The sequence below is a fragment of the Ostrinia nubilalis genome, chromosome 2 (genome assembly GCF_963855985.1).
Source record: "Ostrinia nubilalis chromosome 2, ilOstNubi1.1, whole genome shotgun sequence".
Classification (NCBI taxonomy): Eukaryota; Metazoa; Arthropoda; class Insecta; order Lepidoptera; family Crambidae; genus Ostrinia; species Ostrinia nubilalis.
Window position 1 is genome coordinate 3,689,868 of NC_087089.1, and position 26,771 is coordinate 3,716,638.

Below are 26,771 nucleotides of genomic sequence, written 5' to 3' on the forward strand. Positions count from 1 at the left end.
CATTTTTGTTGTTTTGTTTTATTAAGAAAAATAATCTTATTTAAATTTTCGCCAGTGTTACTGTTACATAAAGAGTTTTTTCTGTGGTAAGAATATCAATAAGTATTTAACTTACACACTTTTTATAACATTGCTATTTAGGTTTACCTCATTTTCTATTTCATACCACAGGGCGTAGAAGGGAAAGTTTTATTGTGAATGATTAAAGGTTGATGAAGATGTGAATTGCTAGTGACTTGTGAACTAGGGGCTTACTAGTTACTTGCTAACATGGCTGTTTGCCCAAGTACTTAGGGAGAGTTAGTTGGCCTGGAAACTCTAGTAGTTCTATACAAAGGTAATAAGCTATATTATTATCCAGCTTAGCTTAAAGGACGTAACTTGTTAACAAGCAACAAACGTGATATAATTGCTGTTTAATATGCCTGTCTACTTTGACTTATTATCTACACCACTCAGTAACATATTGCTTTCAATTAAGTAGAGCTACTTAATAAACAACCTACTTACTTACATCTAGCTATGTGCCTGATTAATTAAAACTAAAACCGTACCGTAATCTACTTATTTTTATAATTCCAAAATAGAGTCAGCTACCTAGAAAACCGTCTGATCTAAATATATTTTATTTCACCGACGGATAACAACGGATAAAATACTCTAATCCCTTCTTTAAAATGTTTTTTAAGAAAATCTGCGAAATCCTAGCCTACTAATATTATAAATGCGAAAGTTTGGATGTCTGGATGGATGTTTGTTGCTCTTCACGCTAAAACTACTGAACGGATTTTGATGAAACTTTACAGTATTATTGTTTATAACCCAGAATAACATTAGGCTATAATTTATGACGATCTGTGACAAACTAAATTTCACGCGGGTGAAGCCCTTTTTTTCGTCGGGAAATGCTTTGCGCATACCCACTGGTCTATGGGGACGGCCAGTGGGTTATGTGGGACTCTCCCCGCCTACCCACTAAAGGCGGGGCCTACCCACTAAAACCCGACGGTTACCACCAGAGCCCAAAGAAACGGAGCCGCGAGTTATTGTCCTGGTTGGACATTCGTCCGTAGCTCCGCCTCAGGCTAAAGGCTCGCGAAGCCCAGTCTAGCCTTTCTAAACCGACCTTTTTGGAGCAAAGTCCATACTTCATTCTGGGTTTTGGAAAAAACAAAACGTCAAATAAGCTGTATGTAGGTCGGTTTGTCCCCCGAGTTGTTGACGAGTAAAACTTTTTTATTAAAAAGTGTAAACTGTGTAGAACGGTTCATTTGGAGAAAATGGCGCCTTGGGACCACTACTGCTGATGTACGGGCCCGTAAAAAGTTTAAGCGTGCTTTTGAGATTGAGTTAAGATTTATGCAACAATATTGTGAGTGGTATGGTCTTTTATAAAGGGAACTACAGAGGACAAATGCTACAGTATAAAAGAAATAAAACATTTTATTTTTATTTTGATTTTTTTTTAAACTAAACGGAATTATACTATTAGAACTCTCCAAGGAATTATTGTAAAATTAATTAAAAGCTCTTCCACTCAAAAAAGAAAGAAATATGTATGTTTTTTTTGCAGTTCGATTTAATGGCCAGATTTTCATTAACAATTTCTGAAGACAAATATTAACGCGCTTAATAAAAAAGTCTCATGACTAAATCTTTATTGCCTGATAGGTAATAATAGGAATGTACGCCACTTTTCCATAAACATTGTTATGATCACCAGATTTTCAATTCCAAAACATTGTCCTTTTACACGTAACCAGTTTCAGTCCAGGTTCAATATTAAATGAAATACTACTCGATGTCTAGACCGCTATTGAAATTCCCAACGTCTAGGTCCCGAAATAAAAGCACGTCGTATTCCTTGAAAAATTGGTAATATTTCAAACTTTATAATATTTTAGCTTCTTTTTACTGTAATTTTTCATTAATATTTATGGTAGAGGAGGAGGAAACCAATTTATGGAATAAGTAGAACCTAAGATCTTGAAAATTGAAAACGCTTATATTGTAAAAGTATTATAATAGTTTACGATAAAAGATCGTCTTCTCTTTTGTTCGTTCATTTTAATTCAAATAAAAAATTGACAATCGGCGAAAAAATCTGTATCTACTGTTTTGTTATCAAAATCGGCTTCGAGGGAAACAAAAAAGCTTTATTGTTTTGTAACTGTTGGAAAAATATCTAAATATGAACAGCAGTTTCCAACACGTCAACTCAAAAAACATCAATTGATACAAAAACAAACTTTCTGTATACAGACAAAGTTAAAATGTTTAGAATGATACATTTCTGTGGTATATTTTTCTGGTATTACAAAGTAAATGTCACGAAAACAAATTGGCATAATATCTTTGTAAGCAACAAAGTAACTAGGAACAAAATTTCGTCAAAAGCACATAATCAACTAAAGTAAGATTTCACGGTACAGTTATGTCAATATAATATTTTTACAAATGCATTTATTATTCATTCATAATATGCGACATAGGATAAAATACTAGAAACTTTTCTAAGCAAGAAAGAATGCTAGAATACACAATAAAAGGGAAATTACTCCATATTCAAAGAATACCATTTCAGCACAATTGAAAGAATTCTGTGACTCTGAGCATTGAAGTAATAAGAAATAAAGTCCAAGTCCAAAATAAACAAATTCCAACACACATTTAAGTAATTGAAGGGCCCTAAAAAGAGCAATAAAAAAGTATGTGCTACTTAATATCTATCATTCACATTGCTGTTAATAACATTAACTTTTAAGTGGATGTAACTTTTAGATTAGGAAATTTATGCCTTTACTTCCATTTCGTTCGTGTCAACGGCTCTACAGTGACCCCTTCCAAAACTGACCCCAATTGTATTCCCCTGGGGCCTATAGGCTTTCCCTTGTGCAGGCGTTGGAGCTCAAAGGACACAAAAGGTAACGCGGTAGGTTACTTTGAGTGACAATACCTTCATCATTTAAAAAACGTTACTTGCGAAAAAAGAATAACTTTTTAACTTGAGAAGAGTATTGAGCTGAGAATGTACGTTAATTTATACGAGTAAATAAATTAAGTATGAAGGTAGTTTTCTTTTAACCAAAGTACAGAAGACGGCACATCAAGCAAACACCGTGGCATTGTTCGTTCGTTCGTTCGTTTCAGCCGCAACAAGACGTCTAAAGCTGGACAAAGGCCTCCCCCAAGGATTTCAACAAAGACCGGTCCTGCGTGGCATCGTATATCGTTGTAATAGTAGCGCTTTTTCCACAAAAATATCGTCAGATGTACTAAAAAAATCAGCTAAGTAGGCTGGCGCGGTGTCACGTTCGACGAACACTGATAGTGGAGTGACTTGGTCAATTGAAACTGCGATTGTCCCTTATTAGTAAATTTTCGTAAATGTCACAATTTCTATGTTTTTCGTTCAGCTCTACCGAGCGTGAAGGACAATAACTCTTTATTCTTGACTGTGAGACTTTTCTTCCACAATCTTACTCAGATAACTCAAATGTAACAAAGTAGATTTTATGACAAGCGCGTAGTAAAAGGATAAAGTCATTTTATGTCACTTTAAAAGACGAGAATTGGTAACCATTTTTCTGTATGTTAACTGAGAACTCCCTTTTATATTTATTTTTAGAAACTAAAGACAGAACAAGAGACAAAATGATGATGTTCACACGCTACATTTCAATAAGTTTCAGTATAGCTATTTACTGGAATCTACCAAATTATATGATATTTTGATGTACTAAGCAGGTACACACAATGTGTATAAATAAACTAGAACTGTGTTCTATAGGAGCTAAAAAGCTGTACTAATTGGTTCTAAAAACTAATAACTGGCCACAAAATACGGCACACAAACATACAGGTAACTACATACTTGTTGCATACGAAAGTTTCAGTCTTCAGTTTCGTTCGGGCCCAGTCGGGCTTTACGTGGCGCACCGTGCGATCGTCTGCGCTCGGTCTTAGCGCGCGAGTTCGAATTTTTGAAATCGGAACGCAAATCCTTTGAAAATAAAAAAAGTTTATTATCTGTGACAGTTTTGGCGGGAGTTTTTTTTCTGTGGATTTTTTTTATGATGACGTGTGATGTTTGTTTTTAAATTGATTTTGGAATAACGTTTTGTGTGCACTGTGCAGTGAATTTGCAGTTTAATTTTTAATTCGGAGAAAGGTGAGCAGTTATTTTTTAATTCACCGAGAAATAAATTGTTATAAATTATAATCGTCGCTTGTTAATTAATAATTAGAAATAAGAACAACATATTATTCGCATCACTCTGAATTAAACGTTTATATATTTTTTAATTTCGTAAATCTTCCTGAAATAATAAAAAAGTAATCCTACATTATTATTTTTTTCGTAATTATTGTCTGAATTTCTTACAAAACGTACCTACATAATTAATAATCCGCCATGTAATAATTATTTTGACTGAAACACCAGCTCGTCTCTATGTATCAGCATCATGAAATCAACCTTTTCATTTTATGAGTTTAGACAAAGGCTTTATTTCAGATTAGCTTTTAATCAGGTTTTATAGTTCATAATAACAGTTGATTAACAACTGTTAGTTTTGTAAAGTTTAAGTACTTACTTACTTATTTCCTAAAAGTAGGTCTGCAGTTTAGCAAGCCCTTATCTCTCAGTATTTAGGGATATTTCTGTATCTTAAGAGCCAGTTAAACCAGCGCTGACTTAAAATGCAAATGAGTGAAAATCTTGCAAAGACATCTGAATTTTACGACTTTGACAATAAGCATTATGATAATGTGTATAATGTTCAAACATAAAGCATTGGGAACTTTCTGAGTGTTGTTTTATTGCTAACAACTCAAATGAATTTGTCACCATCTTCAAAATTTTATCAATTAGGTACCTATATTTAACAATATCTTCAAATAAAAGACTGTATTTGAAGGTCACTCAAGGTGTAAATTAAAAAATCGTTCCCGTCCGGTTTATAATATCAATAGAATAAAAGATTTCTCTTATATCGCTATTATACCACACTTGAAAATAGATATAAGTACTAGTAGTAACTAGTACGGTCACACATTGTATACTAAATAAAATTAGTAATTAATAATAATAATCAAATAAATAGTAATTGATACGCATAAACACACGCAGTGCAATAAATAAAATAAAACTCAATGTAAATAACTTTTTCTTAGTTCATCTATTATTAATTATTATAGCCTATGTGCTATTATTACAGACCTTTGAAGCTAGAACTTTGTGAAGTTTCATCAAACTCCGTCAGTAATTTATGCAAAATTATTGCCTATTAGTAATAGATGTGAAAGGAGAAACATTCCAACTGATTAAGAAAATTAAAACTGCAATTCGACTAAAGAAACAATAGAAATGACTCAAAAAAGTACCAACTGAATTGAGAACCTCCTCTTTTTTTGAAGTCGGTTAAAATACTTCCTAGGTCGGCATTACTTAGGTCATGGCTGGCGGAAATCAAGTTAATTTTCTGATAAGAAAAACGATTCCGTGCTGTACCTACCTCAGTCTAATATTCCTTTTTAACGAAGGCAATGTTTATGTGCACATACTGCCTTTATGAACCGATCTTATGCAGTTGCTTACGATTTTGGAACAAATATGTAGGGGAGACCAAGGAGAGTTAAAACAGAGGTGGGTTGTAAAAAAATACTTAAGACTAAGCTAGCAACTTCACGAATTCGTTGCTCTTTCGACACTCCAGCACAGTGCGCAAAATTGTCAACTCGCTAACTGTCATAGGCGCCGAGAAGTCGGCTTTGTGACAACTCACATGTTAAGCATCCTGTCATTGGTCGCGCTTCCTGTCATTAACCTATGCACGCGTAATATTCGCCATCGCCGCGCCGACACGATCTGCACGCGTTGGTTTGGCTGAACCTTTAAGGTTCGGCCAAACCAACGCGATCAGACTTAAATGCATTGATCGCCATCGCTGCACGCTGGCTGATCGCGTGTGATCGCGTTGGTTTGGCCGAACCTTTACAAGTTACAATCTCCTCGGTCTCCCCTATCTGATGAGCACATACATTATTGATTTCTTGCTTTGAATTTTGGATGTCGCAATTAGGAAGTTCTTTTTATCTAGTTAAAGAAGCTTTCGTAAAAAGTTATTTGATCTTCGTTACACACGAATTACTCTGAAATCTTGGCAAATGGAGCATTTCTGGAAATTATATTTATATTTATATTTACAGTCTACTGCATGTCAAGTACAGAATAAAATTGATAGATCTTTTGTTATTGTTCCTAAACAAACTATGGACATTATTAAGCTGATGACCCCTTTTATCAGTTTATCGGAAAAACGACAAAATTAATGATTCTTTTCGAACTTCCTAACTGACAATTTCACGAAAACAACTTTGATTTATTAATTGTTAGTGTTAACGTTAAGTTTCATTAGTTTCATCAGCGTTTTGTTTTTCCTCGATATACACATTCCAATACAAGATAATTAATAATAACACTGTCACTGCTTCTGGTCATAAAGTGAACCAGTGACAATAAGAAGTGAAAGAAAAATAGTCACAATTGTCCCCTTTTAATAACTTTACAAGCTTTTTATCCTGTGTGCTGACTAAAACTGCTTTTAAATAGTCACATTTTCATCAGTCTAGTGGTCCTTAATATTTCATTTAACGTTTACAAACATTTATCTACAATTTAATTAGCCATCCTAAGTCCTAACTATGAACAGAATGTATATTTTTTTCGCCATGAGTCATGACATGACACACTATTTGTAATTCCTTTTTTTGTCCTTCTTTTCTTACGCCAGTATTCACAAATATTACTATGAGGTATGACAGTGCGTGCGCGTGGACACACAGGGTCACACACGAACCAATCACAGAGCTCTATTCAACAATTTCTTAAATATAATAATTCATTCTTACGCCCGTATTCACAAATATTACTAAAAGATCATAGTGCGAGGGTGACACACAAACCAATCATAGAGATCTATTCATCGCTGTGCGTTCGTTTTGCAGCTTCACTTGAGCAAGCATTGGTGGTGAATACGGGTGTTATTCTCTTTGTTTTTTCCTTTCCTCTTTTCCTTTTAATCTTTCCACGTCCACCAAACATAACTCAAATGACCGGTCATTTGGCTATGTTAGTTTTAATATCGATGCGGCTGTGTGATTGGAAATCGATACTGTTCAAAAGAACTACACTGCTCATTTATTTATAGCTCGGACATCGTTTGTGTCAGATTGTCATAATGTAAAATAGAAACGAACAGTAGGTTTGAATGCGTTTTTTTCTGTATTAAAAAATTTTCTTCTGAATGATTTAATACGTTCAAAAGGAAGCAAGTGGTGAAGCGAAAAAATATTTTTTCTGCAATACCATCTGATGAAAATTAATAAGTTGGCGCAAGATAATAACATCTAGGTTAGGTGTACACTATCCCAATACCATGGTATCTCGAACTATGGGGTCCTTCATGTTATCGTTGTCCCAAACCCTTTCCCGACTCAGGCCTCTGGGAAATGCTTATCTACTGATTAGTTTTAATTACCATAAAATATGTATGTATTTACCCTATACGTATTCAAACATTAAAGCTTTTTGTTTATTCATGACAAGGAAACCCTTAAACAGCATCTCACCTAGTGGAAAGGTGGAAGCGAGCTTCACCCGGAATCCTCAACCACAGAGGAACTAGCTTAGCTATCTTACCTCTAACTGCCGGAACACAATAATGCTGTTTACATTGTTGTTTTTGCGATAGACTTAGGTAAGATGGTGGTAGCTATCCAGGTGCACTTAGCAAAAGCCCTACCACCAACCAAACCGAGCAGAAAATTTTGTCCCCACTGAGAATTGAATCAGGGACCTCTAAGTCTGTATCAGGTGGTCTTACCACTAAAACATACTCGTAGAGACGGTTTAATTAATCTAATTATCTCACAAGCAGAGCTACTGTTACTTTTTTATGTTGTAGTTAGATAAAATAGGTAGCTTTGCCACGCTACATTTTCTTATTGCAGCCTTAGCTTCGCGATTTCCATTGTCTCCGTCTTGAAAAGTTCTTTTGTGCGGCTGGTATTAATTACGTTTGTTTAATTAATCTTATTATAGCAGTGAAAAGGTTTATTTAAGAAGGTGGTTTAGCGGTTTTGGTAGAGATGAAAGGAAGTTTAACTGTCTTCATCAATCTTGGTGTTTATATTTTTCCAACATATAAATAAATCTTTCTTTGGACAATTTCACACAGCGCCAGCTAGCCCCAAAGTAAGCAACTTAATGCTTGTGTTATGGGTGCTATCTTAACGGATATACTACTTATATACTTTTTTTAAATACATAAATATTATACATAGTCACACCCAGACCCGTCACAGAAATTAAAATTCATCATTTCAATTTCTGCCCGGCCGGGAATCGAACCCGGGACCTCTCGGCATGTAGTTGCTTTACTCCGATTTAAAAAGTAACTACCTTTAAATGGTAGTTTAATGAGCATGGAAAAATAAAAATAATATGATCAGACACGACAACGAAAGAACTACAGAGAACGTGGAAGAAAAAAGGGTATTAGTCATAACCTACCAATATAAAATTGTAGGTACTCGTTCGTCACTCAAGATAAAACTAGGAAGGTAGAGTATCCGCAAAAACCATTCAATAACCTTCCCAAATCGGGTATAGTTACCGCAATACATTTTTGATACCAGTCTGTCGTCCAAATTCTATCAAGGGACCCGCTTAGCGCCCTAAAGGTTCCCTTTGATGATTAATCGATGCCTTAGAGACGTGACTATGTCCCCAAATATGAACAGTACTGCACACTAGGCTTGATATTTTTATTGGAAAATCACACCTATTACAACTACGTAAGAGTTCAGTGTTTAGGTTGAAGTGCCGTCGTCTGTATAACTTTGTTCTGGCAAGATATGAGAGGTTAGGTACTGAGGTAGACCATATACCTTGAAGTATTTAAGGGCTACGTATATTAAACGACGCAAAAGTATGTAGTGTATATGTTTACACTTACAATTTTAATCAAATCTGTGGTTGGTCTAAAATAGGAATTCAATTAATAACAGAATAGAATTAATAAGTAAGTAACAAATGAAATACACGTACTTACCTAATAATACTAATTTCAGGTAAGTTGTCAAAATCTATATTTAGAGAAGCTTTAGGAAACTTCTACGAGTATTCGCAGAAAATACTTGTTTATTTTGTTATTTTATTTGTGGAAAACAAAGAGCTTACATTTCATGTTACAGCGAAATACCTAGGCAAAATGTGTAATTTTGAAGCCTTATGTTTTTCACTGACTAAAATGTAAGTTGAAAATTGAAAAGCATAGGTACACTCGAATTGAGATACATCTTTTTTAAGTCGGGTAAAAGACGAACCAAATGAGAGTGAAAACAAAATATGAAACAAGTAAACATTTAAATAGTGTACTATGTTCACCACCCTCGTACCACTCTTATACCTGTTTTCACCATCAACCCCTAATTTTTAAGTGACCCCTATTTTACCACATAACAGGAATTTTGTTTCCATAGGGATCACTTAAAAATTAGGGACTGATGGTGAAATCGGGCAATAGTCCATTAATTAAAAAGCAAAGGCGGTTATTAGTCCTTTTGCATTATTAATATCGTGTCATGTCTTTATCTTTTTTTTAATTCTTTTTACTATATTTTCTGGCTAAGAATTTTTTTTTACCATGTTCGACTATACTTAGAGTCTTCATTTACAATACATATTATCCACACTGAAATTTAGACAAAAGTACGTTGAATTATCAGGAAAAGATAACGAAATCGTGCAAACTTCTAAGAATAATGTCGATCTGATAAGATCTTTGTATTATTTATTACTCAGGTATCTAACTTCGCGGTCAGTCCATCCTTGACTCTTCCAGCAAACATCCTCTCAATGGATCCCACACTCAGAACTGTCGGGAACACCTAAATAGCATGTGGTACTCATAAATCTAGATCTTCAGAGCTGGAGTGACACCTGTCCGCGAGATCTAGGCCAGAGCCATTACCTAAATAATGACCGGGTTATTTTCGTCCTGCCACAAAGATGTTCGTTCACACTTCACAGTGAAAAAATTAAATAGTAGTCTTAGGCTGAGTTGCACCACCTAACTTTAACGGTAACTATAACGATAATCGGTGCTTTTGGTATGGAGTTTGACAGATTTTTGACGTTTGTCAAAGTTTAATTAAGATGGTACAACCCAGCCTTAGAAATCTAGCTTTTTAAATAATTGGCTCAATCGGTAACCGGGAAGTGCATGAGTCATTAATTTGCAAGATTTGATGACAAACGTCGGACAGGTGAAACTAAATAAAAGCTTGTTAAATACGTAGTAGTCTTATCAGGAAACATGTGAAGCTTTACATTAATTTTTTCTATTAATTATATGTAGTATCCTGGTTTTACACAGCAAATATGGATTTTCCTCTATGGATTATAGGTTTAGGGATGTTTAATTCACCGAAGGCAATCGTTTTAGTGGTGGTGGTTACGTACGCGCGTTGATACTACGTCACTAATTAGGTAAGTCTGTGTGTTCTGGAAAAGGCAATCTACTACTTCACTTACACTGTGGTTCATGAGTACCAGTTTTAATGAGCGAAAATTAAAATTCATACATATTAAATTACATTGTCAGGTTGTCACTTTGTATTTAAAGTTTAAACATCATTTATTTTAATCATTATTATTCCCTCAGGAACGGACATTTGGTGATTAACCTACTATTATTAAAATATCAATCATGTTTTATGAAAGTGTTGCCAGGACTCGAATAAGTGAACAGGTTTGGATTGAAATGTCATTTTCATTTACACAAAATTTATCCAACATAATCCAAAACAGATAAACCGGATTAGATCGGGTTCTACTTTCCTTATTAGTATACATACTGATTGATAAAGATAACAAAAGATTCCATTAGGGGCGTGTTAGCTTTTAGTTCGTGTGCTATCTAACACGCATAGCAACCGTAAATGTCAGACTATTCAACGCAAATGGTGTTTTATGGATGATAATCAGAGGTTCAAATTTCTACGCCTGTCCAAAAATAATTGTCGCCTCCCACTTGCGACGATTTAGTTTGTCCTGAATTCAGTGTCAATGTTACGGGATTATTCCCACCACCTCTATTTCCTTACCTCTGGAACTCCTGTGTAGCCAGGATCTACAGCTTAACCTCCAATAAAAACCCAACCAGTGAAGTTCAAGTTTGTCCCGGGGGGAAAGATAAACTGTCATTGGACCAGCAACGAAATTAATCAGAAGAAACGGAGGAGTTCGAAGTGTCAATGTACCCGCAGCGAAATTAATCAGATGAACATAGGAGGAGTTTGAAGTGTCCATATACCCGCAACGAAATTAATTTGCCCGTTTTCACCATCAATCTCCAATTTTTAAGTGACATCTATGAAAACAAAATGCCTGTTATGTGTTACCATAGGGGTCACTTAAAAATTAGAGATTGATGGTGAAAACGGGCATTAGATTCCCAATTTCTGACCCAAGAGAAGTAGACGATAGAGTGTAAGGAAATGGTAAGTTAAAGCAAATCGCGGCCTTCGAGTTTCAGTCCGAGGAATTAGTTTCAATAAAGTTGGATGGGAAACTTCGGGAGTCTCGAATCCCTTTCGTGATTCATTTGTTTAGTTATGATTCCTGGGAATCCTGGAAAATCAAATCTTGGATTTAATTTAATAAACAAATAGGTAAGTTATAGGTAGCCAGCATGTATTACATTAATCACATTTTAAAATAATAAAACTTAAAGACAGTGTAAAGGATGACTGTCATTGGCTAAGGACAATAGGTTATGTTGTGGATTCTTCTGCTATATGTTTGTTATAATACTCAACAGCTTTGTCTATACAAAGCTGTTGAGTTTTCAAATCTATCTTCTTCTTTATAAATAAAAATGAATTGCTGTTCGTTAGTCTGATAAAAACTAGAGAACGGCTGCTATAGAGCTGATTTTGGTTTTAAAATGTTTGTCGTAGTCCAGGGTAGGTCTAAACGGTGAGCAAACAATAAAAATTGCGATGGCTTATTTATTGCTTTTAAGGCGGAACAGAGTTACGGGTCAGCTAGTAAACAATAAAATGAAATAAATGCCTTTAATCGTGGTTTCACAATAATCATTTATTGAAACATAAGCTTACGACTAAACAAACTTTTCGTGGCAAACAATCATGGGAATTTACATATTTCCACATATAAAATAGGCTAGCTCAAAATCGACCGTTCACGTTGGCGTCGCGCACCGGGAAGAAGGAAACTTCTCGAAGCTTCCGCGTGAGTCGCGAGACGCGCGGGGGGACTGCCTCGCGCCGATTGGCCGAGGAAAGGGCGCGGCACCATACTTCCGCGTGATTCGCTATTAGATGACGTAGCGTGATAACACTAACGTTGCGTTGTTCGCGCGCGATAACGTTATAAAATAGCGTTGCCGCGTTACAACCTCCCCCTCTAGTTCAGACGACGCAACGCGGTCTGGACTAGCTTAAAAGTTACGCGGCCTACTTCGCCTACGCTTCTCCTTGACAGGCGGATGGATGTGACCAACAAATGGAGTAAGTTGTGAGGCATAACACTTCCCTAACTTCGCTCCAGTATCTCCCTTCAGGGGGTAAGTGCTGTCACTCAAGACCCTCGATACCTTATACGGGCCGTCACGCCTAGGGATAAATTTAGGGGTTTGGCCTCGATCAGTGTCGTTCAAACCCTGGGTCTTCAACAAGACCAAATCGCCCACCTTATAGTCGGGCGGCGGCCGACGACCTTCGTCGGCGTATTTCCTCTCGGTGGCAGCTCGGAGGCGGCTAGGGTACTCAACAAGTCGCTCGTCCGGCCCCTCCCCCTGCTTCAAAGCTACCCCGAGGCAATAACAACTGCTCTCAGACCTCAGCTTCAGCTTCGTGGTCTCCTCGACACGCTTCAGCTCGGCGTCGGCGGTAGGGGTAAGTACACGATCCTGTACAAAAGCGTACCGCCAGTCTGGTGTGTCGGCAAAACTCCACGCTGCCTGCTGGATGTCAATGACAATACCTGCGTCTCTGATGAAGTCACGTCCTAGAAGCGTCCTTGTATCGGCCCCAGGGATCACCAGGAATGTCGTAAATATCTTTCGACCTTGCAGGACGACAGTGACATCACCTATAAGGACGTCGTGTACCTGTCGTGTTCCATCTGCTAACCCGATCAATCGTTGCGTCTCCGTGAAGCGTACGCCACCTGCCACCAACTTCCGGTACAACATCGCACTGGCTAGGCAGTCCGTAGCCCCTGTGTCCATGACAGCAACACCGCTATGACCCAATATCTGGATTCTGATCATCGGCTTAAACTGGTCGAAGTCAACTCCCGCTGTATAAAGAGTCAGACCAGGGAGGAAACATAAATCGTGAGGCTCGCCCTCCACCTGGGCGGAATTGAACTCACTAGTACCTAAAAAACTGGCTTTCGCCTCAAAATCGGCAATTTCTCGAAAATTGCGTAAAACATCGGGTGTGATAGGCATTTCACATCTATCTTGCACACGATTACCACTGTGACACATTTCGGATGCGTTACCCTGCATCCCAGAAAAGTCGCATTTGCCACCCTGTAATATGCCCGAAAAGTTCCGGTTGCCACCCTGTGTGTCCGAAAAATTCCGGTTGCCACCCTGTGTTACAGGTGAACTACGGTTACCATACCGTGCTGAATTAATATTCCCGGGTTTACATGTTTTCCCACAAAAATTCCCGGTTTCACCCTGTATTGTAAAAACATTCCCGTTTTCACCCTGTATCATGGGAATTTTACGTGATGAGTTACGACGAGTTTTCGTCTTGTTACGTGATGATAATAATGTTACGGGGGGTTTACAATTATTGTAAAAAGTACGACGGGACCCTAAAGTGTGAAGTTCCGATTGAGACTTCGGACTACACGTCTCACACTTCGATTTGATTACGCCTTGCTGGCCACATCCATAACACCGTATTGTACTATTATTACGCGAACTATTATTATTACGTTCGGGGTTGTCTTTGCTCGTGGAAGTTTTGTTATTTCGCTCACGGTTACGACAATTATCTACTTGATGACCAAATACGTTACAAAAAGAACAACATAAACGATTACGTCCCTGTGTTTTTGCGTCATTTGAACTAGAAGGCGAGTGTGTAGGTGTGTTAACAGTTAGCGGAGAACTACTTACGGTTTTCTCGATGGAATAGGTACTTGTGGTGCCGCGTGGACCTTTACCTGCGTCCCCTTGCGTTACCTCGGCGATAGACTCCTCGATATCGCGGGCCCTATCCACCAACACGTCTAACGACACAACACTTTCGCGGGTTACGCGTTTACGCACTCGTCGGTCAAGTAGACCGTAAACAATGTCAATCTGTACACACTCGTTCAGTTCGTATGGAAGTTTAGCTATCAACGCTCTCGTCTTGGAGATAAACACGTCGCATCGTTGCTGTCCTTGCTCTTGCGCGAATATTTCGCGAAGGTTTTTGTAGGCCGGTCGTGCGGCGCCGTACATGCCTCGTAGGCGCGCGACCGCGTCGTCCCAAGTGTAGACGGAGTTCTTGACCCCTCGCCACCACACAGCTGCATCATCCACCAGCAGGATGGGGAGGCCGCGCAGCGCGTGCTCGTCGCTCACGCTCAGGCACTCCTTGTATGTAGTGACGGCGTCCAGAAATGCTTCCAACTTGTCGGCGTCGTCCGCTCGCCCATCGAAGCGTGCCGTGCATTTTGCGAACGACCCGCCTCGGAACTGCGACTCGGATGTCGACATCGGTGGCGACTGGGGCGGTACTGCCGGCCCCGTGCTCGTCGTGCTCGTGGTGCTCAGCGTCGTCAGTAGGTTCTCGAAGAGGATGCGGTTGGCCTCCTGTTGGGACCGTGCGAAGGCCGACAGGAGGGAGGACACCTGCGACTCGGTCATGAACGGGCCCGCGGCGCTGCCGCCGGGCGCGGTCGGAGCCGCTGTCGCTTGCCGGTCGGCGCCGTGCTGAGCGACCCCCTGGTCGCCCGCGGCTGCCGACGCCGTTGCCGCCGAGTGGTCGTCGTGGTCGTCGCGGTTGCCTGCGACCCCACACTTGGATCGCGTCGCGGAAGCCATCGTCACTAGTTACAGTTCGAGATTGCACTGTTTTCACGCCGGTAAAAACAGGTTTCGACGCGTTGCTGCACTCACGGTAGGTACTTTGCCGGTACTGTTCGTAGGTTAAGGCCTCGAGTTGGGCGTCATTTTAATCGTGGTTTCACAATAATCATTTATTGAAACATAAGCTTACGACTAAACAAACTTTTCGTGGCAAACAATCATGGGAATTTACATATTTCCACATATAAAATAGGCTAGCTCAAAATCGACCGTTCACGTTGGCGTCGCGCACCGGGAAGAAGGAAACTTCTCGAAGCTTCCGCGTGAGTCGCGAGACGCGCGGGGGGACTGCCTCGCGCCGATTGGCCGAGGAAAGGGCGCGGCACCATACTTCCGCGTGATTCGCTATTAGATGACGTAGCGTGATAACACTAACGTTGCGTTGTTCGCGCGCGATAACGTTATAAAATAGCGTTGCCGCGTTACATGCCGTCATTTATGCTGTGACGATGTACTGTCGTCTGTATATAACTTAACCTTCCACCAATGCGTCCTAGTCACCTTAAAAAAGAACTCAGCGCCTTAAAAAGGTTCCAAAAGGAAATATTCCTTTTTATCTAGTAATTCCGTTTTGTGCGCCATTATTAGAGTTTTCTTCCAGAATATTCCTTGGTTGTGTCTGCCGCTGGAAGTAAGTGGTACTTAGCGCGATCTTTATACGCTCTCAGTTTGGCTGTTTAAATAAGTAATCGTCTTTCCCTATGGTTTGTACGCTTAGGGTTGGGTTTTTTGTCATTAAAAATAATTTAGCAGTAGGTAGGTACCTATGTATTTTTGTTTGTTCAATATTGTTAAAGATCTTAGAAGCAAGCATTTTGGCATACAGTTAGCCGCAGATAACTTTGAAAGGGTGAAAATAAAATCTGATCATTTATTTTATGCTTCAGATATGAAAATGTTTAATGTTCAAAGAATGAAATATTTTTTGCGATACGCAGGTATCTTTCGGGAACTGTGTACTATCTGAAATCACCTTGTATCGATTTATTTAAGCTTGTATCGAACGAATTTCCCAGAATAACTATTAGTAACCAAATGCACTAGCCAAATGTGCAAATGTACTCGTACATCATAATACCTTGTCATCTCAGAATATAGGGCAGCTCGTATCGAGAACTCGAAATCGTTCAAGTCCCGATTCTTTCTCGATCGTCGATTTAAACTAGATCGCAACTCGAGCGAGACGAGCACAATGCGACTGCTTGAGCAGATCCACCGATAAGTCTCGCGTCCTATTTTCAGATGCTTTAAACTTTCTTATTTCAATGCAGGTTGAGTTTGGAAATCGAATGGAGAGTCTTTAGTTCAAATGAAATGGACGACCTTTTCATGTTGATCAGTGAAGTAGAATTAAAATCATAGAACAGTACTGAATTCGTTGAGGGCTTATCGAAATGAATAGAGAGACAATTTTTGGACCGTGCACAATGTGAATATTTATTACAAGTAAGTATCAATATAATAATATCGTTACGTAGCGCGACACGATTGGTGATCTATTGAGATTCTTTATTAAATATTACGCGACGATGCTGACGATACACGACATAACTTAAACATTAGTCGCATTTTGTAGCGTCATGTCGCGTTTATTGCTGACGTGAGATATGTATTATGAAAAATACATAGATGAAGGTATTCATTTTAAGTACAATAAGAATTTTTGGAAAGTGTTTACACAACATAAATAAGGGGAATGGTTTTCCTACCTTTTCAGCCAAACAAAATGTCAAGGTCAAAATTTTACCTTACCAACAACTTATGTTCCAAGTATCAAATTTCTGTCAACGTTGCCTCACCTTGACCCGTATTCGAGGTATGGCCCTGTGAAGGACCCCATCCTCTGGTCCCTTGGAAGGACCCTTTGAGTGTGCCTAAGGGCGCAAGGTTAGGTTGGTCCTTTTGTCACCGATATTACGTCAGCATTGAGTTAAAATTGAATTTAAATCGAAATTTATGAATTGCCAGTACTAAACAGTTAAGCCTTAGTTTGTTTAGGCCCGTTTCGACCAAACTTTTATCTCAAGAATAACTCCTGGTATAACCGGCACATTGACATTTTCAGTATGGGAAATAATATGTTAAAATGACAAGTTTATTTTGAGATTAATATTTAATCTTGTTTGGTCGAATCCACCCTTAGATGTGTAGTTTAGTGGTTAATCAGTTACACTGATGGAGGTGGCAGTTCTGGGTTCGACTAAGTAACAAGGAAACCGCAGCACTCACTTTTATTATTGTAAAATACTTACCTTTGACATTTATTTAGATAACAAATCCTATTCCTCGATCCTATTATTTATCGATTATTTAGTAACTTGAATGAGTTATTCTGCTTTATGATTATAATTAGGTTAAATTAACCACAAAATAGACTTATCCATATTATGTACAGTTCAAAAAACAGAAACCGCAGTTTAAATTGCCCATGATGCCGAATAATTTGAGTGGATAATGCTTGTTGAAGTGTTAAATTGAACGAATAACGTGCAGTACAGTCTGATACAAAAGTAAAGTCCCCTTTAAAGATATTTGGAAGAGAAGATGCGTGGAAGGATTTTAGAGTGGCAGTTTTTCATGTGTCTCCAAAGAGGATCGAGAAATGTAGAAGATTTCGGTTTGCTACCGGTTTCTATAAGTTTAAACAAAAAAAAACCGACTAACTGTGTGTTTATGACTGACTTTAGCTTATTTGTTAATGTATGTTCTTGTTCTACTCAAAATTAATTCATCAAAAATCAGTTTTTTTATTTTTTATTCTGGCTCTCACCTGGCACAAAAGCTTATTCTCCATGTTCCTAGCACGCTTATCTCCTTGATTTCGTATGCCACAAGGTAAAGGACACTCATATTGTTTTTTTAGGGTTCCACTTTTAATAAAAAATCATATTTTCCCACTTCTGATCGTGGCAGTACTTTAAGTGGTCGCATGAATCATCGTTAGACATTAAACTCTCCCAATCTGGTGTCGCATTTCAAATAGAAATGAATAGATTTCACTGGGTGTTTTGATGTTGGAGTGCAAGTATACAGGGTGATAGTAAATTCCAAAGCCGAGTCCTGACGGATGTAATGTGTAATGTAAGGTTACGTGTAATGTAACACGAATTCTACGCATGGACGGCACTCGAGCATTACATGTAAAGTGCTGCGCATACTATTTCCATTACTTTACACGGTGGATTACATTACGCGTTACACCCATCTGGATCCGGCTTAATCTTCTAAACCTAGACCATTTTTTTACGAACGTTATATAGAATAGAAGCTATTACCATCTACAACGTGACAAAATTGAGAAATTAAATAAAAGTGAGTAAAGTGACGTCATAAGTAGCTGCTCTCACTTGGGGTTATTTTTATAGTATAGGTAATTTGCGTAATTTATTCTAATAACATGACGTCATTTTACATTATCATAATGTACGCAGTAAAATGTATTATAATATTTATCGTAAATGCCTTAGGAGATCTTAATATCATAATATAATATGGATAACTTACTCGTTCAGTCTCATCAAGTTTTGTACAAGTTTTCAACTCACAGAATACAGATTTATAAAAACCTTGTATTACACGTACCTACCAAATTGTATTTACCCATTTATTAAATTTCCATTATTTTACTTAATTAATGGTTTTCGATGGGGCTGAATAATTTACAAAGCTAAAGGTCGCTGTGGGTGTAAATAAATTGGAAATAAGCTTAATGGGTATTGCCGAAGATAATAAAGATACAAGCGGCTTATCTGATAGGTATTTATAAAGTTTAACGAGTTTACAAAATAAACGTCATAACAAAAATGTGTTATATTCTCGTGTACCTACTTGTAGGAATTTTTGATCCAGGAGACTCTTTCAACTCCGAAGTTCTGAGTTCTATTCTCAATGGGACATGCATAGTTTCAGCTGATTTTCTATGTAGGTACTTGATTTGTACGCTATGTATAGGCTTACATTTTAAGTTTGATAAAGCCATATGATCAAAAAGTTTCTAGAGAAAATCACAACAAAATAATTATACAGCATGTTACCACCTATTGAGTAGGAGCATGGTTGACACGTTAAAGTATTTTTCATGACAGATTTGATTTCGCAATTGCTTTTAAATAAAAACGTGGTTAAAAAATGTTAAGTGGAAATCATACACAATTAAAATGTTACCTTTTGTAGACTTTAACTTTGTGTATGCTCTTGAGAATTAATACCTACCTACAGGTTTAAATAAAACAACACAAATAATTAAATATAGGTAATCCTGTATACCTTTAACCTTTAAACCTGACCTTGCTGATACGATCCAGCTTAGTTCAATGTTCCCTACGTGATACATTTACGCTGCTCATCAGTATGCCTCGTACCTCTCATAGTGCATTATTGAATTTTAAAGGAACCTTTCAATTTCCCAGGAGATACGGTGACGCGCGAGATTTTATCTAATATCTCATTTATCTAGATTCTAGAAAGACTTGTTTTATAAAAGAGACTAGCTGTGCCCGCGACTTCGTATGCGTTAAATAGTTTGGATATTATTTTCCGTTATTGCAACATTTTTCTTTACTGCTCCGCCCCTTTAGGATGTAGGGTGATGTATATTAACCAATTAATCCGAAGCGAATTGCAATCTCATAATTGGTCATGTGGAGAAAAATTGGGAAAACTCACGCTCAAAGCAGACGATAGAAACTAGCGCTAAAAAGAAAAGGACAAAATGTTTCTTTTATTTCATGTGATATAGATTGGAAAATATCTAGCCTCTTAGAGAAATGGACTTTAATATAATAAGATTAATAAAAAGAGCTAATGTTTTTTTATGTTCCGCTTGAAGAACAAATTGCTATTACTACGACTAAAATAACGTTTTCGAGACAGCAAACATTTTTTTCTATGTATAGGAAGACTTAGTACCTAATTATTTTTGTAACACTTCGCAGCCTTACACTTTTGTTACAAAATAACATCTATTATTATGGATAGTAACATTGTGGAAGAAATAAATTTGAGTATTGAATATTACTTACCTACCTACCTTACCTACTTAAGATTCTTTAGTTCCTCTAAACGTAAAGAAATACCTATTTACATTCGTTTCATAATTTTACGTCACAGTCTGTAATTTGCATTAAAAGATATTATCGTCTTAACAAAGGGAAATTGAGTATTTTATCTTTCTCTTATTTCAAACCACTCAAAACCTACATATCTGATAACTCTTATTCCTATACAAATAAGCTCTCCATTATTTTATCTTGCGTAAATACCAGGCACTCTCTCATTGAGTGCCTCCTCCAATAAAAGTAGGGTGTACAATAGACCTCCAAATTATAGATCAATATGGACCCTATTCCGTTGAATTAAGGCTATGTACTCATGGTGGACTGTACGGCGAAATGGGGGACATTCAATACAATGACGTCATCTACAAAATGTGTTTAGTCCTCAATAAATGGTACGCGAATAGTAAATGAGAATACAGAATACCATTAGATTCTATGAGAATGGAGATCCCTTTTCTGGACGCAGTTCTATGCGAAAGTAACTCTGTCAGTCTGTCTGTGTCGCTTTATGCCTAAACCACTAAACCGATTCTGATGAAATTTAGCATAAAATTTGAGTCTCGGGAAAGGCCATAGGATAGTTTCTATCCCGGTTGTTTGAACGATAAACTTTTCTGTGACAGACAAAAATTCATGCGGGCGAAGCCGCTGGCGGAAATTTAGTAACCTACTTATTAAGAGTCTTGTATGAACGGAAAATAGGTAATACATACCTAGGATCGGAAAATTAAGGGTCTACTCTTCTAAAATTTACACGCGTACAGGCTAGACAACCTTCAACCTTAATAACTTTTAAAGTTATAATATTTACCTATTTGAATAATCTAATCTCATCAAAAACAATACAAGACTTGTCAAAAAAACCAAGTCTCGCAACTCAGTTGTTCTACGGTAAAAAGTTGTGAGATCCATGTAATACCAAGTCCAGGCCAGGAAATCTTTAACGTTTTACATAAATTATTGACTTGGCCATCGCACTAAATAATTTAATTTACACGTGTTTTCATGCGATGGCCAAGTCAATATAGCTAGAAGTGCCTTAGAGTTTTGATGATCGGTGAGTCAGTGAGTCAGTGAGTGACAAAATTAAGTAACTTTGACCCGTTATAATTCTTAAACTACTGGTTCAAGTTGAATGAAATTTTAAATACACCGTGTCTTTACAATGCCTGCATAGCTAATGAAAATTCAGCCTTCTAGTTTTATCCACAACGAAGTTACAGGCGGTCGAAAATGGCCTGAATTGCTTCGAGAAAAGGATGGTACGGCCGTGCCGCTTTTTTGCTCGACTTGGTGGGGGCACTGCCGTGCCCCCAGATATTTTATGTTAAAAGTGCCATATTTTCTACGTCAATATATTATGAATTAGAGTTTCACTTTATTCAACAGACATACTTTATATTAGTTGTAAAAACATGTCTTTCCCATAGATTTTGTATGACAATAGGACCTCTGACGTCATCAAGTCTCGAACTCACATTGTCATGATGTTATGATTGCGTGAAGTATAAAAAGGATGCAAAATTACTGAAAAACTAATTTTAATTAGTAGGTATGTGTTTTGTTTTAAATTGAGTACGGCTGGGTTGCACCATCTTACTTTAACTTAAACAAACGTCAAAAATCTGTCAAACTCCATACAAAAAGCACCGGTTATCGTTATAGTTACAGTTAAAGTTAGGTGGTGTAACTCAGCCATATATTTGTTGCCAAATAAAATTAATTTCTTTCTTTCTTCTTTTTTCTTTCTTTCTTTCAAAGTAACTTTACTATATGTACTTATACTGTTTCTGTGTATTTTCTTTAGTTTTACACGAGTGTTTTATTCCCTGAATGCTACTCACTTTTTCCTGGTGTGTGATTGTGAAAAGTCCCGTTAATTCCCTCTGTTACATTAAATCGGTTCCCGGAATCTTGATATTTAACTAAAGCTTGCTTCCTAGAAAATATACTTTGAACATGAGTTGAAAGCAAACATGGAAATGCAGTAAATATTTAGACTGAGGAATAATTTATTGAATCATGAGGTTTGTATTTGTGTGGTTAATAGTCTACTTCTTGCTTGTGGCCAGTTAAAATGTGTTAATTACTTACTTATTATTATGAATATAATATCTCTTAGTAGGTATGATACTTAATTTCTTAAATAGAATTCATTCTTTAATTCCTTAATTTAAATGATCATTTTGATCAGACATTTACTGTGATCAATTTTATGAACAGCTAGGGACTGGAATTCGATGCCTGCAGCTGTCTTTCCCGAAAACTATAATCCAGGCCTTTTCAAGGCGATAGTGAAGAGGCACTTACAGGGCAGTTATGTAGCATCCTAGACTGCATCTCACTTAACACTAGGTGCGATTACGGTCAAATACCTGCAAAGTTATGCATAAAAAAATCTCTACTTTCAGCGGGTCCCACCCACAACGGCAATAGAGTCAGTTAAGCAATCCCTGGCCATGAGCAATACTTATGGCAACAAACGCCAAAATGGACAAAGCCTTTCAAAGCTCATAGCAGACTTATCAACGCCTTTCGCGAGCTGTCAATTGCGAGGCGAGGCGTTTATTACGGTGCGTATAAGTTGCGTTGCAGTATAGAGTTTCATACAAAGAATACTGACCGCCTCGAGTTGATACGGTTACGATTCCTTTCTGGGTTGATAAATGTGCGACGTCCTTAAAATGTATTCTACAGTTCAATCACTTACTTGTCCTTTACCGATGAACAATCAGCTCATAGAATAGAATAAGTATCCACTACAAGGAATCAATTGAAATCTCCCGAATTTAGTTTCAACGAATAAAACCAGCCGCCTGACTAGAATTCAAAATGGCTACCAATTGGATGCACGTGACTAAAAAGATTATGATTTCGTAGCAATAAGACTCAAAACAATACGTTCGTTAGATGATCATTATGAATATTTGGCATAGTAGAGATGTAACACAGCAGAGCCACTACTTACTTATCGTTTTCCGTATAAACCTGTAATTGGATCCTATATTATTGTTTTTGGACCTTAGCACAAAACAATAAAGTTCAAAATAATGAAGTTATTTGTAACTTGCCTGATTGTCTGTTTGAGGATGAAACTTTTGCAATAATAAACTGCGCCGATCGAATATCGGATTTTTTTAAAAGTGGCTTTTTTTTACTTGCTTCAAAACCATAATATGTTTAGAAATGTGGTTTCTTCTGGACTAGTTCTTTTCTTCTATTAATACTCGTATACTAACTAAGATCATTACAAAGTTTGCGTGAGATTGTGATCAAGCGGTAGGGCATGAAATTGGGCCATAAACAAGATTTTATTAGGAACTACTAGCTGTTTTAGTATGCGTAGGAAAATTGTTTGCATTTTCTTTCGTCAAGGATTCCATGGAAGAAAGTCTAATTACACTAATTTACATCAAATTCTGTTAATGGTTGAAAACGTGACGTCATTGTCTATGTCATTGTAAATAAGTACGTAATAAATGTATGTGTGAGGGATCATTTACCTACTGCTAAAGCACTGACACGCTCTTGTTTATAACCATACTTTGGAGAGATTCAAAATCAAAATTAACAGCGATTTCCTTCAGAAATGATATTATGCCTTTGCCAAAGTGGCTTTGGCGCAAAAATTTAATTATGTAGAAATAGAGTTGTTTTGCGTTCCATAAAGACATGTTGATATAATTACAGAAGATTGGAGTTACTGCGTATTTACATGTTGTGTAGTTATAAGGATGTGAGGCATCGCTGTTGCCGGGGGAAACTTATTTGAATAAATCTACATGTTAATATTAACTGATTCCTTTTCTTAAGCAATATAATGTAAGTATTTTCAAAGTAAGTATAGTCATCATTATAGAAGTTCATCAAGGTACCGATTATACTTACTCCCCTAAGTTGAATTACGTACCTCTAAAATTTAACCTTATTGATGTATCCCAGAGGTGTTTTCTGATAAACTTCAAGCAATTATTTAGTTATATCATGAAGGACAAACTAAAGTTTCGAGACGTCTCTACTCGGTTTAAATCAAAACTTTGAGTTATTTTAAAGTTATAACTGAGTTTGTTTGAACTTATGTAGAACGTAATTAGTTTACGAAGCCAATAACGGTTGTAACTCTATTATTAGTGTGATAATATTAGTTTCTGTATCCACGAAATATTTAAACAGCCACCTGACTTGTTGTTGTAACGGGTTTGAAGCAGAATGTCTGACTTACTTACATGACTTAAGGTCCTATGTCCCCTAGATGGGGCAGAGGGCGTCCACAACAGTCCTCCATCGCGTTCGGTCTTGAGCTTCGCGCTTGATCTCGCTCCAGGTCTTGCCAATTTTCTTCGTCTCGTCTGCTACAGTGCGCCGCCAAGTTTGCTTGTGGCGACCACGTTTGCGTTTTCCTTGGGGGTTCCAATCCAGAGCCTGCTTAGGGATGTGATCAGGGTTCCTTCGGAGAATGCGCACAATGTGCACTTCGCAAAATGCGCACATTTCGATAAGGGTAAGAGGCGAAGAGTTTGTTTTTATAATATTAGTATGGAAAAGTGCACATTTTGCGATGTGCATTCTGAATAAGACCCGTTGTAATGAAAATATTTGTCGCTGTGGCTGTAGAAATTAGTATTAAAGCAGAAACAATTTAATTAAATAAAAAGAATCAAGTTGAATCTCAACTGTATGCTGAACAAAATCTAAAAGGATTGCATCTAAACTAGCTAGCTGATTGCGCTGCTTGTACGTTTTTGCATTGCAATGAGCTTTATTTGAATGCATTCAGGATGTTGTTTGCATCAAATAAAACTTTTTCTTTCATTCTTTCATTCTTTCCGCCCGGAGAAGCGAGCTGAAACAAATATCTAAATACGATACATTATACTTGAACATTGTTCTTTATAAGAGCTTTTTCTTGTATTAATTAATCTTAAATCCTGATCATGACCCCTAGCTAGTTAGAACCTCTATAGTTGTAAGTATATTGTTTTAAACTTTCATGGTCACTAACATAATACTTTTATTGACGGGATTGCTACCATGTACCTTAATTTCGAGTTTCCGATATTTCGGCACTGTTGCAAGCGCCATGATCACGGAGTACATGGTAGCAATCACGTCCCTAATAATTATCTCTACATATAGTGGTAGTTTTTATAACCAGTAGGTAAATGTAGTTCTGGCAATGTAGAATAGGCCCAAGCTCTTCCCGTGGATGTCGTTAAATTATGCGAACATCAGGCCCCTCGAACAAGGAGACGTAAGGAGTGCAAGGCAAATCCTCTATTAATTTTTTTTGTAAATTGGAGAGATTTGTGTCCCTGTAGTGAAGAATGGAGACTTAATGACCTGATGATGGTATTTAAAAATACAGTAGCTAAAGCCTAATTTCCAATCTGAAGTTTATAATCTACTATCGATTCTACACAACTATACTTTCAACTACAGTCTAGTTTAACTCATTTCCGTAAGTTCTTGAAGTTCAGTATTCTAATAATAGTTTTATGGAGTTAGCGCTTCGGCGTGTTGTTTTAAAACCGACGTTTAACATCGGTTCTCCTCTTGTTTTTAAACTGGACCAGGAACGTGGGGAATAAATAAAAATGTTTTTCAGTTAGTTACGTGAAAGCTTTGCGCTTAAGTAAAAAGTTTTTGGTCAGCCATCTTCCAATTCCATTAAAAACCAGTTCTATGTAGAGCTCTGTAATTGGTTCGTGTGTCACCCTGTGCGTCCACGCGCACTGTGAGACCTCATAGTAATGTTTGTGAATACGGGAGTCAAAATAAGTAAAGATATTATTATGTAACCGCGTATTATAATTCAGACATGTTGTTTAATGCTGTAACATGTTCTCAAGGGACACGGATTTGTGTGGACTATGATTTAGCGTCTGCCAGTCTGCGCTAGAATATTTAGAAGCACTAAATTCTGTATTCACATAATAAATGGTTTCTCCCAAAGTACGAGCTTATCCGTTATTAATAGTGCACTTTGCTAATTCTGACACATCCTTGTCGTATATGAGAGAAGCACGTGTGATATTCTAAACTAGATAAGTCATCAGCGTAACAGACTACACATTTTGGTTCATCATTTCAGCCATAGCACATCCACTGCTGAGCATAGGCCTCCGTCAATGACTTCCATAATGACCGGTTGCTTGGGGCCTGCATCCAGTGCCTTCCTACCTCCTTTGTGATATCGTCGGTCCACATTGTAGATGGACATCTCACGGTGCGTTTTCCGATTTTTTCGCTTTTGGTTTTGGTTTGGTTTTGCCGCATTTTGGTTGCTTAAACAAATCTATTACAACTGCTCAGGACATGACAGTGTGATTTGAGGAAGGTAAGGTAGAAGAAGACTGATGATTGAAAGACTGAAAAAGTAGGTACAGTCAACAGCAAATTAGACCAGCTATACATTTCTCTCAATATGCTAAATTGCTAATAAAAAAATTGAGCTTCTTCAACACCTCAATACAAAATAACAGAATTTTCATTGGTTTATTCATAAAAGATATTGAATGTTAAA

At 37.4% G+C, this 26,771-nt stretch overlaps 1 protein-coding gene across 1 annotated transcript in view; it reads left to right on the top strand.

Moving 5' to 3' along the window:
• Positions 1–3,936: 3,936 nt before the first annotated feature.
• The window catches only part of LOC135079845 (arrestin homolog), an 83,915-nt gene continuing 61,080 nt past the window's right edge, over positions 3,937–26,771 (top strand). Inside the window, exon 1 of the mRNA XM_063974462.1 lies at positions 3,937–4,171. The gene's annotated coding sequence lies outside the window, so the exon portion shown is untranslated. The remainder of the gene's footprint in view (positions 4,172–26,771) is intronic.